Source organism: Molossus molossus, unplaced genomic scaffold, assembly GCF_014108415.1.
Source record: "Molossus molossus isolate mMolMol1 unplaced genomic scaffold, mMolMol1.p scaffold_m16_p_8, whole genome shotgun sequence".
NCBI classification, from domain to species: domain Eukaryota; kingdom Metazoa; phylum Chordata; class Mammalia; order Chiroptera; family Molossidae; genus Molossus; species Molossus molossus.
In genome coordinates this window covers 46,902,629-46,914,786 of record NW_023425402.1, presented here as the reverse complement: position 1 = coordinate 46,914,786, position 12,158 = coordinate 46,902,629, and the positions used below count along the sequence as shown (strand labels likewise).

The 12,158-nt window shown below is 41.8% G+C and overlaps 1 pseudogene; it reads left to right on the top strand.

Moving 5' to 3' along the window:
* The window catches only part of LOC118620720, a 101,012-nt pseudogene that overhangs the window by 28,444 nt on the left and 60,410 nt on the right, over window positions 1-12,158 (top strand).

Below are 12,158 nucleotides of genomic sequence, written 5' to 3'. Positions count from 1 at the left end.
GAAAGGGGTCTTTCCTGCTGTTTCAGCAGCAACACATCTTTACACTTTGTTCTGATTTTTCCAGAAACCAGGCCTTTCTGGGGGTGGTATATTCCTTTTTCAGCAGTAGGATTGCCTGCCAAGCTCCAGGGCCCCATTGTAAGTGTCACTCTGGGTGTGGCTAGCAAAGGGCCAAGTCCTCAGCCTGTTCTTTCTTTCTCTCAGCGCATCAGCCTAGGAATTCTGAACTATTTCAGATCCGTTGAGCGAACGCTGACAATCAACACTTCAGGCCTTACCTTGGTTGCGGGGAGCCTGGTCCCCACCATTGAAGAGAGTTCCTGGGTAAATATGGCAAAAGGAGGCTTGGGCACCTTGCAAGGCCTGGGAGCTCACCACTATGTTCATGGGACACCTGCCGAGCACAAGGTAAGGAATTCTGCTACAGTGTTTCTTCCTCATTCATCCTGTCTCCCAAGCCACCTTCTCCCAGGCACCTGGAACCAGTTAACATGATGGAGTAACAGGTGGGGGTTTCTTAGGGAAATTGCTTTTTTAAAAATGTGGTGAAAAGAGAAATGGGCTTCATTCCATGGAAAGGAAGGAGAAGAGGGGAGACAAATCCTATCCTGCCCCACTGATTGTAGGAGGGGCTTCGCAAGGGTAATGCGGTATTTCTTTACTGCGCTCTCATAAATGATGGAAACAACAGCATCCTTAGAAGCAGCTATTACTTGAGCATGAGAAACTCACAGAAGTGACCTTCTTTACAGGGTCTTTAATAGGACCCTGTGGTTTAAGTTGCACTCCATGCGTGTGGCCTGTCAGCATTTTAACTAGAATGCCCAGTTCAAGCTCTGTGATTCTTCCCCCTGTGGGGAATGGGAGGCACAGATGCTAATTTGTTGGGTTGGTCTCACCAGGCCCTGGGCCGAGGCTATTGGAGAAAACTCACTGGGCTACCACCCGAGACGCTGACATGGGAAAAGCTCCCACATGGGGGACTCTTCTTGAACCCACTGTGTTTGATTCCGTGAGGCTAGTCTTGGACTGGTACTGACAAGTGTTCATTCAATGAGCACACCAGAAAGAAAAGCACCTACCTCCCATCATGGCCACTTTGCACTTTATGAGTCTTCTTTGGGCATGTGGCAAAGTAGAAGGAGCCCCAGGATGACAGGCAGTGGGCTTTTCCCAGCTGTTTGGCCTTGAGCGTGTCTCTTCGGGCACCAAGGCCTGACACCGCATGGCACCTTCGGGGTCTGCCTGGACTCGACATGCCAGTAGCAGAGGCTGTCGTGAGCACGTGGCAGGAGATGGGCTGCAGGGGAAAGCAGGCCAGACCCTGAAGGACTAGGCTCTCCTTAGGAGGGACTCATTCCAAGTGTGGTGGGGAACAGAGAGTTTTAGATTAGAGAATGGCTCTCCTCATTGCTTTGTGAATGTTACACATCTTGCCCAAATGTAATCACATTTATTCTCTTACTTGAAGTCCTTCGTGAGTTTCCAAGATAAAGGTAATGGCTCCTTGGTGACGTTTACAAGGCCAAGCACACTGTTGCCTTACCGACTCCCAATGGCTGTGAGCCTGCCATTCATTCATTCATTCATTCATTCCACAGATGTTCTGACCAATAAAAATACTAGGCACAGGAGCTACAGCAGTGAACAAAACTGGCACAGATCCCTGCCATTATGGGACTATTTAGTGAAAAGAGACAGGCATTAAATAAATAAGTTACATATATAGAATGTCAGGTTACTTGGCACCAAAGCTTCCCAGACTTCCTAGCCCCTTACAGTTGGGTGAGGCCCCATGGTGGGCTTTGGCCAGGGGGCTGTGAGCAGTAATGACATGTATCATTTCTAGTCCAAAGCATTTAGGAGCTGGTTTATGGCTCTCCAGTTCTATTCCCTGCTGCAGCCAGTGGAAGGCACGTCTCAGGCTATGGAATAGAAACATCTGGGGTCCTGAGTCACTGCTGAAAGATGCTTGTCTAGAAAGCAACTAGTCGCGCAGTAGGAACTACATGAGTGAGAACTTAATTTTAATTGTAGGCCATTGAACTTTGGGGTTGTCTACAACAGAGTAGCCTAGCCTTTGTGGACTAGCAAAGATGATGTTAGGTGCTACAGGAAAAAATTGAGAAGGGGGATAGAGAGTGGTGGAAGTTGGTGATGGGGTGTTCCAGTTGTAAGTAGGGTGATCATGGAAGGCTTTCCTGAGAAGGTATTATGTGAGTAAAGACCTGAAGGAAATCAGGAAGCAAGCCATGTGACTGACCAGGAGAAAAGTGCCAGGTGGCGGGGAGAGCCAGTGCAAAGGCCCTGAGGCAGAACCACAAGGCATTCAAAGCAGCCAGAGTGAATGAGGGGGAAATTGGCAGGAAACAGGGCTAGAGAGATTGGAAGAGTGGGGAGCAAGTTATGTAGAGTCTTGTAGACCACTGTGAGGACTTCGACTTTAACTCTGAGTGAGAAGGGGAGCCTTAGTGAGCAGAAGAATGATGTGGTCTGACTTACATTTTAACATTCATGCTGCTGTATTGGGAATCGACTGACAATACTTTAGGGCAGAAGCAGAGACTAGTTAGGAGGTTATTACAATGATCACACTGGAGACAATGTGCCTGAGAAGACGGCACGGTGAGAAATAGTGAGAGTCTGGATATATTTGAAGGTACAGCCAGTCTGATTTCCAGGAAGAAGGGGTGTGGAATGTGAGAGAAAAAGAGAAGTCAAAATTGAATCCAAAGTTTTGGCCTGAACATCTGGAGTTTGGAGTTGCCACCATCTGAGAAATAGTTGGAGCAGGTTTGTTGGATTTGATCTTTCCAACAAATTTTCAGTTTAGGACAGGAAAATTCTGAGATACTTCCTAGATGTTCAAGTGGCAAAAGGAAGTACAGTAAGTCCTCGCTTATCATTAGGTTCTGTGACTTTAAGTAAAATGAGGTAAAACAAAACTAATTTACCACAGGCTAATTGATATAAACAAGAGTTAAGTTCCTACAGCATCTCATCAATGTTATGATGAAATGACGTTACTTGAAGACCTGCAATCTATCCATCTGTCTATCTGTCTATCTGTCTATCTGTCTATCTATCTATCTATCTATCTATCTATCTATCTATCTAATCTTTCATATATTGGGTATTTGATAAATGTTTGTTGGATAAAGAAGGGCTCTGTCCATAACAGACTGGTTGTGAGATCACAAAAAGCCAATGCACATAAAAGCATTTTGCCAAGTATATCATGCAGTTCAAATGAAAAACAATTAGCTATGATAATAATATTATACTCTGCAGGTAAGGCAGATAATAAAATATATATTTTACTTTTTAAAAGATATTTGAGATTATAGCCAATGGATTGAGTCATTCATCTAACAATTTTTAATGAAATTCCTAGACTCTTATTAGCTGAAATTAATGCAAAGATGGTTTAGAAAAAGATAAGCTAGTCAGAGAGATAGTGTCTGAAAATCTAAAATTCATATTAACAAATAATGACAGCAACCAATAGAGGGAAAAGAATAAATGATGGACCACCAATTTTCCTATAGTTACTGTACTCAAATAGTTATCTTGGCCTCAGTTATTTTGTAGACTTAAAAAACACATGAATCATTTCAAAGATCAGATTACTTCGTGCCCAAACAGGTAATTATTGTCTTCCCCTTCCTGCCACTCCTCTAAGCATAATACTGAAGACTCGATTCTCTAGACCACAAAAAGTTTAGAAGGAAAGTCTTTCACATGGCCAAGGAAGAAATTAAAATCAAAAGGAAATAGTATAACAACTGAGTCATAACCTTGTTTGAAATAATTTGGCCATCTGGTCTTCAAGGTTCCTCTCCACCGGACATAAACATACATTTAAGAGACAGGAACTAGGGGGAAGGAGAAGGAATGTGCGTGTCTATAAAGGGCTTGAACAATGGGATGGGGTGGGGAGAGTGGAAAAGGAGACCATTTAAATAGGTGATGATATCAGTCAGCGTTTTAACACTTTTTGCTTTCCATCAGCCTCAGAATTTAATACAGTAGTCATTTCTTTACATCTTATAAAATTCCCCTGCACAAGAATTTGGGAAAGGTCTTTTCTGGTAAGGCGGGTAAAGCATACACTAAGTCGCCCCTTTTCCTCAAAAGAGAGCTCATTTCGCATAACAGTTGATAGGTGCCAAATGCCAGCAGTAGCCAACATGCTCATTTATAAATCTAAGCAAGCTGTGTGATTTTTGTATGTGGCATGTCATTTCTCAGCATCTTTTCTGTTTTTCACTGGTGCCTGTCATTTTATAAGAAACAATACTTTGACTTGTGAAGCTCCTAGCCAAAGTAAGCTCCTAATTTTTTTTTTTTTTTAATTCTCACCCGAGAATATTTTTCCATTTTTCAGATAGAGTGGGAGGCAAGGATGGAGGGAAAGAGAGAAAGAGAAAGAAAGAAACATCTATGTGAGAGAGACACATCGATTGGTTGCCTCCCACATCACCCCAACCAGGCCAGGAATCCAACTGCAAGTGAGGTACGTGCCCTTGACCGGAATCAAATCCGAAACTTTTTGGTCCTTCAGCCAATGCTCTAACCCCTGAGCTGGGTCAATAAGCTCCTAATTTTTCAAAAGTTTTATATCTAAAGAATAGCCAAAAGCAAAATAAACAAAAATAAAAACCTACTAGAGGAATACTTAACTATGAAATATCCTTTTAATAGAATATTATGAACCACAGCTATTATGTAGAAATGCTCATACTTGTACTTATTAGAAGACTTCTAAGTTTCTGCTTGAATAATTAAGAACCTATAATTGAATGAGCAGTTCATTAAAGAGTCATCTCTTCAGGGAAATTAAGTATGTCATTATCTGGTATATTTATAGCAGTACATTAAATCTAATTATAGTAGCATGGAACTGAAAGGACCCATAGACTAGCCCTCATCCACCTTCTGACATTGACGATTCACCATCAAAGCTGATGGTATACTGCCCTTTTGTGAAGGTTGCAGAGGGGTTCCTGTAGTTATGCAATAGGCAACGCCACACACACAAACCTACTGACAAGTCCACTGAGAGACAGGATAGGACTGCTTAATAAAATCTGTAAATTAATGGATGCTACCCAACAACTGATCATTTAACTTAGTTATCTTTTCTATTATAAGAATGAATAAATGGGGGATAAAATATTAGGAGCTATTGGTTCCATAGTTTAAATGACTCATAAATAACAACTTAGAAAATCATATACATACACAAACACACACACACACACACACACACACGTGTTGGAGAGGATGTGGTGAAATTGGAACCCTTGTGTACCATTGGTGGGAATGTAAAATGGTGCAGCCATTTATGTAAAAGAATATGGTGAATCCTCAAAAACTTAAAAATAGAATTACCTATGATCCAGCAACTTCACTTCTGGGTATATGTCCAAAAGAATTGAAAGTAGGAAATATTTGTACACCTATGTTTATAATAGCATTATTCACAACAGCCAAAGGGTGGAAGCAACCCAAGTGTTCACTAAGGGGTGAACAAATATGATATATATACTACAATGGAATGTTATTCAACCTTAAAAAGAAAGGAAAATCTGACACATGCTACAACATGGATGAACCTTGAGAACATTATGCTAAGTGAAATAAGCCAGTCATAAAATGACAAATACTGTTTGATCCCACTTGTATGTGGTATTTAGAGTAGCCCAATTAATTGAGACAATAGTAGAATGGTAGTTCCAGGGGTTGGGGGAAAGCTAATGGGGAGTTATTGTTTAAGGGGTAAAGAGCTAGCTTTGCTCTGGCCAGTGCGGCACAGTTGGTTGGGTGGCATTGCCCCATGCACCAGGAGGTTGCCAGTTCGATTCCTGGCCAAGGGCACATGCCCAGGTTGTGAGCTTGATCCCCATTAGGGGACATGCAGGAGGCAGTCAATTGATGTTGTACTTTCACATCAATGTTTCTCTCTTTCTCTCACTCTCCCTTTCCCTTCCTCTCTCTCTAAAAATCAATAAACAATTCTTTTTAAAAAATGGGGATACAGAGCTTCAGCTTTGCAAGATGAAAAGAGTTCTGGAGATCAGTGGTGGTGATGGGTGCTCAACAGTGTGGATGAACTTAATGCCACCCTAACTGTACACCTAAAAGTGGCTCAGATGGTAAATTTGTTGTGTATTTTATTATTTAAAAATATATATAATATGAAGAACTAGGCCAGTGTTTCTTAACCTTTTTTCTGTTATTACTCCCTCCAAAAGAACTCTTTTTAGACACTTTTCCTTGATGGGCCTTCTCCAAAGAAATGTCAATACCAAGATATGCTGTATATCATATAGTATGTATGTCTGTGCTTCACATATTCAAAGAGTAAGACTATTTTGCCCCCTCTCCAAGAACTACATTCCACCCTCACTGAGAATGCAGGTATTAGGGTGTAATGACATGAGATGAGAATCTATAAGGATAAAATGCTATTTCTGACTGGTGCATGTTAAAAGTACAGGAAGAGATCATGAGATGATAGACTGAAAGAAATCTATATGCAAAAAAAATATCAAAAATCATTCATCTATTCATCTAGTCTTTTATTTAAATATTTTCTAAGTATCCATTATGTGTTAGGCCCTATGCTAAACACTAAGGATACAATAATAAACAAAAATAGATATGTTCCTTACCCTCATAGTACTTATAATTCAGTGGATGAGACAAGTATTAGTCAATAATCACAGAAGTAAATGTTAAACAACAACCTCAGTAAGTGGCTCAGTAGAGAGATAACTTGGCACTATAGGGAGGCCAGGAGTTCCCTGTGACAGTGATGACCTGAGGTTGGACGATGAAGAGGCTTTACCTAGGCAAATGGAGAGGGGCGCCTGTGGAAAGGACCCGTGGCCAGGGGGATCGTGGCACCCAATAGAAACCAAAAGAAGACATGAGTGGCTGGGATACTGCGATCCACATGGAAAGTAAAGCAAAATGAAACTAGCCCGAGATTCCTCAACCTCGTCACTATTGGCATCTGGGGCTTGGTATTTCGTTGTAATGAGAGGCTATCCTGTGTATTCCAGGATATTTGGCAGTATTCCTGGTCTCTAACCCCTAGATGCCAGTAGCACTTCCCCACAAGTGTGACAAGCGAACGTGTCTCCAGACATAGTCTAAAGTCCTCTGGGGAATGAAATCACATTTGGCTGAGAACCACCAGAGAGAAAGAGGCAGAGGCCAGACTGTGTAGGCCCTGTTTTGCTTTATTCTGTGAGCAGTGGGATGCATTGTAGGGATATTAAAGGGGAGGAGGAAGGACAATTAAAACTGCTTTCTCAAAGATGTTCTGCCAGCAGTGAGTAAGAGGGAGGGGAGGGAAAGCCAGAGGGAATGTGGATAGGACAATTAGAGGCTAAACCAGTTTAGAAGCTCCTACAGTTACCCTGGTGAAAGGTAATAACAGCTTGGACTTGGGTGGTGGGTGGTGGGATTGAGAGAAGTAGATGGATTCGAGAGATAGGAAATAAAATCAACAGAACTCGGCACTAAATTGGACATGTAGGGTGAGGCAGAAAGAGACATCAGGAATGATTCATGCTAGAGGAAGTGGATGGGTGGTGGTGCCACTTAAAACAGTGAGGAAGCTGGAGATGGCCTAGGTTTGTGGGGGAAGATCGTACAATGTGATCATGTTCTATTTGAGGGGCCTTTGAGATGCCCAGGAACAGAAGCTGAATAGGTCATTGGAGATGTGGGTCTGGAGCTTTCGGAAGTCTGGGTTGGAGATATAAATTGGGGAGCAAAAGGTCTAGAGAAGGTAATCTCAGCTTGTGAAAGTGTAAATGTCTCCTAAGGAAGGAATATAGGAGGAAAAGATGAGGTCCTAGGGCTAGGGCTTGGGTGTGGCCACCACTTAATCACCTGATAGAGGATAACACATCTCAAGCATCAGAGAAGGATGCCTGCAAAGTTGGCAAGATCACGGAAAATGTGGAGTCCTGGGAGGCCAGGAAAGTGAGTCAAGAAGCAGGGAGAGATCGTGAGATGTGTCAGATTGTGTCAGATGCTCCCGAGAGGTTATGTAAATGAAAAAGAAAATCTGCTGGGTATGGAGAAAAGGTCATTGTTGGTCACAGTAAAACTTGTTTGGGTGACTTGATGGAGACAGGCACCTGCTGGGAATGGGTGAGGAGCAGGAGGTGAGGGAGTGAGACAGTGAATATAGGTGACATCGGAAGAGGTTGGGCCATGAGGATGAGAGACATAGGTGGAGCCTGAGGAAGGGGGTGAGGTTTTCAAAAGAGAGGGGCACGAGCACGTTTCAGTGTCATTCGGGGGAGCTATGGTTAAGAGGAGTTGGGTAGCCAAGAAGGAGAAGGGATGCTTCTGCGATGGAAGGGGGTTGGATCCCAGCACAGGGAGGGAATGGCCTTGGGAAAGGGGGGGAATCACCCCCTGCAGTGCGGGAGGAAGCAGAAGAGGAGGGCTGTGAGTGCACTGGGTGTGTGCGTGGAGAAGTGGGGGCCTTCTGTTGAGATTTAGGGAGGCTGGGCATGGGGGAGAGGAGCGGGCAGTGAATTCAGAGTCCTGAGAAACATGGAGAAGTTACGAGAATTGTCATTAGAATGATTCTCAGAAAGCAACAGGTCCTCAGTCATCTGAGAAAAATAAAATTGCGATTCGAATACTGAAATTACTTACAGTACAGTCGGCCCTCGGTTATCACGGTTAATCAGTTCCAGACTCTACCGCGATAAATGAATTTCCACGAAGTAGGAGTCTTTATTCATACACAGTCGTCCCTCGCCACTTCACGCTTCGACTTCCGTGGCTTCACCCTATCGCGATTTTTTTCAAATACTATACTATACTATACTGTACTATACTATACTATACTATACTATGTTATACTATACTATACTATACTATGTTATACTATACTATACTATGTTATACTATACTATACTATACTAAATTATACTATACTATACTAAACTATACTATACTATGTTATACTATACTATACTAAACTATACTATACTATACTATGTTATACTATACTATACTATACTATGTTATACTATACTATACTATGTTATACTATATTATACTATACTAAATTATACTATACTATACTAAACTATACTATACTATGTTATACTATACTATACTAAACTATACTATACTATACTATGTTATACTATACTATACTATGTTATACTATATTATACTATACTAAATTATACTATACTATACTAAACTATACTATACTATGTTATACTATACTATACTAAACTATACTATACTATACTATGTTATACTATACTATACTATGTTATACTATACTATACTATGTTATACTATATTATACTATACTAAATTATACTATACTATACTAAACTATACTATACTATGTTATACTATACTATACTATACTATACTATACTATACTATACTATACTATGTCATACTATACTATATTTGGAAAAACCATGATAGAGTGAAGCCACGAAAGTCGAAGCGCGAAGTGGCGAGGGACGACTGTATTAGTTTCTTAGGGTGGCTCGCGACAACTGGGAAAGTATTCTCTCACAGTTCTAGAGGCTACAAGTGTGAAGGTGTTGGCAGGGCCATGTTTCTGTGAAGGCTCCCGGAGAAGATCCTTCCTTGCCTCCTCTAGCTTCTAGGGGTTGCCAGCAATCCTGGTGCCCCTTGGCATTCCATGGCTGGAAGGGACATCACTACAACCTCTGCCTCTGCCTTCATGTGGCCTTCTCCCCTGAGCAGCTGTCTCCAAAGTTTCGTCCTTTTATAAGAACACCAGTCCTTGGAGGAGGGCTCATTCTAATGCACTATGACCTCATCTTACTTTGTGAACATCTGCAAAGACTCTGTTTCCAAAAAGGTAACATTCACGGGTTTCAGGTAGATGTGCATTTTTTGGGGACACTATCCAATGCAGTATTATTACTAAGTTTTGAGATTATATTTGGAAGTATTTAGAAGATTAAGACAAAAATATCTTTAGCTGCTCACATTTCTAGGTCTCAGATGTCTCCTTTGCACAATGTCACATACTCCCTACAATAACTGTTGTGATGTCCCTACTGTCCCCATTTACAGATGAGGAAACAAAGGCTAGGGTAGCTGAGTGACTTGCCCAAGGTGAGATCCTGGCAGAGGCGGGACCTGAACGCAGGCATTGTCACCTCAGAGACCACCTTTAACACTCAGTTGGCTCTGTTGCCTGCCTTTTTCCAGGTAATCCTCAGTCAATCAGAAAAAACTTAATCAGCTAGTTATCTACTTCAGAAACAACCCTTTCCTGCCAACACTCTTTGCTAATATCTTTTTCTCTACATGCAGCTCTTCATACATTCAGCATGTCGACAGCTCTGTGCATGGAGAAGAAGCCTACTGGTTGCCATTTGGGCAAAATGCAGCTCTCCCTTTGCTGGGAACTTCCAGGCTCGGCTTTGTTTCCCCAGGTCCGCAGCACCCAGTTCACGGAATTCTCCACACTGGAGGACCAGGATGACTACTACAGCATGGATGGTGGCTGCGTCCACACCCAGGACCAGCAGGGAGTGCGCGTCATGTATGACGGAGCCCTGAGTGACCTGGAGGATCTGGAGGCAGAGCTGCAGCTTGTGGCCAGCCATTACATCGAGAAAGAAAAAGGTCAGAAGTCAGATTTCAACCAATTACCCAACCAAACAAAAAACACTAAGGCCTCGATTTAACACCTCCCATCTCAAAATATAAACATGTATCCAATAGTTCCTGAAAATTCAATAGGCACGTACAACTCCAGGACACGCCGCATTAGAAAAGATATGGTTCTGTTTCCAGCCTAAGTGCTTCTTTCGTTAGAGACGACTCCTGTCTCAGGGATTGGTTACAATTCTTACTGTTGTTTAGACTCGTTGTCCAGTGACATTTCTGCATCATCCACTGGGTGCAGGGAGTGTCATGCAGGACCCTGAGGAAAGCAAAATAAGCAAGTGAAATCAATGATTTTTTTTTTCCCAAGTGACAAAAAAAAAGTGATTGACCTTGGGAAACAGCAGTTAGAAGCAGGGACATCCCTGGGTTCCCAACAGAAAACCACCAGATGCAAGAAGATCTGGCTAGGAAAATGCCAGACAAGCCCCAGAGGGAGAAATCATTACTCAGGGTAATCAAATAACTCATAATCTGTATTTGATCTTCCTTCTGGAATACTCAAAGGTATCCAATTTTAGAAATAGGTGAGGTAAGAATATTTCTTTTGAAATAATATGACAGCATTACCATTACATTTGAAAAGAGTTTAGAGTTTCTAGATACATTGTAACACCTAAAGGGAAGTGTGGCAAGGGTTTATGCTATTTTGCAATATATTAGACCATAATTAAGGATGATTCATATTCATATTGTTAAAAAATCCTGCTTGAAGACTGTTTGACAATTACCCTTTCAGATCCTGGACAGACTTAATTTAATATTGGGTTGAACTCTGTCCTGTCTTTGCCACAGTCCACCTGGGACCTGACTTCTGGCAAACAGTGGTGGCATCCAACATTCCAGAGCATTTGATTTCAGCTCTTAGCTTTTATCTTTTCTGGTTATCCTACATATACGTGCATCATTTTTGTTGATAATAATCTATAATACAGCTGCTACATGAGCATCTTTAGCTGAGCTAGTAGGTATATAGTCATTCATTGTGAAACTATTTCCCAACTGCTGCTAGAAACATTCCTGATCAAAGTCTTTTTCTTGTGCTCAGTAGCCATCAGATTATCCTTGATAATTATTGAATTCAAACTTCAGCCCCTGCAAAGCTCTTACTTTTTAATATTTCATTTTGAAATAGAGCACTTAAAAATTTTAAACAACAGCCCTGGCCGGTTTGGCTCAGCGGTTAGAGCGTCGGCCTGCAGTCCGGAGAGACCCGGGTTCGGTTCCCGCTAAGGGCACGTACCTCGGTTGCAGTTTGTCCCTGGCCCTGGTTGGTCGTGCGGGTGGCAGCCACTCGATGTGTCCCTTCACATCGATGTTTCTCTCTCTCCCTTCCTCTCTCTCTCCCTCCAACTCTATCTGTACAAAAAAAATGGAAAATATCCTCGGGTGAGGATAAAAAAAAAAAAAAAATTTTAAACAACAATAATACTAATAGAGCCCTGGCT